Source organism: Lactuca virosa, chromosome 5 (assembly GCF_052849685.1).
Source record: "Lactuca virosa cultivar CGN04683 chromosome 5, Lactuca_virosa_CGN04683_v6, whole genome shotgun sequence".
In the NCBI taxonomy this organism is placed as follows: domain Eukaryota; kingdom Viridiplantae; phylum Streptophyta; class Magnoliopsida; order Asterales; family Asteraceae; genus Lactuca; species Lactuca virosa.
Genome location: NC_136430.1, coordinates 409,191,311 through 409,193,099, shown reverse-complemented (window position 1 = coordinate 409,193,099; position 1,789 = coordinate 409,191,311). Strand labels below are relative to the sequence as shown.

General features: G+C 35.5%; 1 pseudogene; it reads right to left on the bottom strand.

The window, feature by feature from the left end:
• Positions 1–355: 355 nt before the first annotated feature.
• On the bottom strand, positions 356–1,587 carry LOC145113966 (protein DJ-1 homolog C-like; annotated as a pseudogene).
• Positions 1,588–1,789: the final 202 nt, after the last annotated feature.

The following is a 1,789-nucleotide window of genomic DNA, read 5'->3' as shown; positions in this document are numbered from 1 at the left end:
TAGAATACTTTAGGATAAATGCCTTAGGGGTCGTTTGATAGTTGCTAACCGGGTTAGAGCTGGGTAAGAAGCAGGTTGGGTTAGAAGTTCTGACTAGGTTAACTTCTAACTGAAACTTGTTGTTTGATTTTACATCTGACTAACTGTGCAAACTGACTATATTACCCTCAAACAACATTTTTTTTAATAATTCCTTTTATCAACTTCCATTTTACAACATTCTTTCCCATTTTACAACATTTTCCCCCATTTTATGTGACCCTATTTTAGATAAAAAAAAACAATAAAAGTAGAATTCTACAAAAATGAAGTAAAACACAGTACATTGCTTTAAAAGAAAAGTTATTAACACAGGTTAATGTTGTAAAATGAAAGTTAAATTGTCTAAATTTAAAGTGGAAAGCTGTTCAACTAATGAAACAGAGAATTGAAAGCAAGTTCCAGGGCCTCAACTTGTTGTTAATTCCTCTGAAATTTGAAGATTTGTTTTAACTACCCGAAATGTTGGGAGTTTGTGTATAAATGTTGGATGACAAGTTGTCTGAAAATGGGAATATAAACTCGTAATTAAAAAATATAGAGTAAATTACATTTTTGGTCTTTGAGTAAGTAACATATAAAAAAGATTAATATATAGAATACCTTCTTTCTTTTTTAAAGACCCCAAGGTAAAAGTGTGATAGCTGGAGCAGCACAAATAGCTCCATATAACCGTTTTTCCTCAGCTTGTTTTCTGGTAATTGCTTCGAGTGTTTTACAATCTCTTAATCGAACAGAACCATACATTCCTCCCTAAAAGAAATACCATAAAACCATTGGTTACAAACAGGGATTTCAGACAGAAATTATAAAGTGGAGATGAAAATTATTAACTTACAGGAAGTGCAACAAGATCAAAGATTTGATCTGAACATTCAGAAATGGAAATGTCTACAACAAGTATGGTGCCACCTGAAAGTTTGACTTCTAGTTGAGGCTCTACTGAAGAAAGAACCACATGGTCCCCAGCTTGGCGAAGGATGTTTACCATTATAACAACTTCCATTTCTTTTGTACCATATCCAATTGGAATCAAAACCTTCAAAATCCACAATTATAGCTTGTTTAAGATCATATATATGTCCACATACTAAACCTTGTAGTCATATAGAGAATGAAGAAAGGAATCTATGTTAATCTGTAATCTAAAATTGACTTGTTTAACCCAACAAAAATGTTTTCTCCTTCTATTCTTTCTAGATTGGAAGAATTGATTTCATGTTCATAAACTCTAGAGGCTGTGATTTAGATGGAGATGTCAATTTCAATTTCACAGAGGAGAAAAATGATTTCAATTTCAATTTAACAGAGGAGAAAATCGAACTCACAATAGGAGAAAAGAACTTACCGGTTTGGAGATCGAGGCGGGAATAAGGCGCTAGAGGAAGGCAACACCAAAGGAAGGCAACGTCGGAGGAGAAAAGGCTTGCTGGAGGAGGAAACCGTCAGGTGAGGGTCTTGTTGAATGGTGTTGGCGTTTGGCAAGTGAAGTAGGAAGAAAAAGCAGGCGTGGTGGAGATGGAGAACATAAGGGTACACTGCGTCCATTTTCCAGTCATATATTTTTTTCTAGCGGACCGAATCAACACAAAATTGGGTACCGAGTCCTTAATTTGGACCAAGTCCAAGGGTGGAGAAAGGGAAAACAAACAAGCTATTTTGGACTGAGGACCGGGTCCTAGCTTTGGATCCAATTAGAAAGGAAATCAAACGACCCCTTAGTAGCTTTAGACACTAGCACTAGCATAAT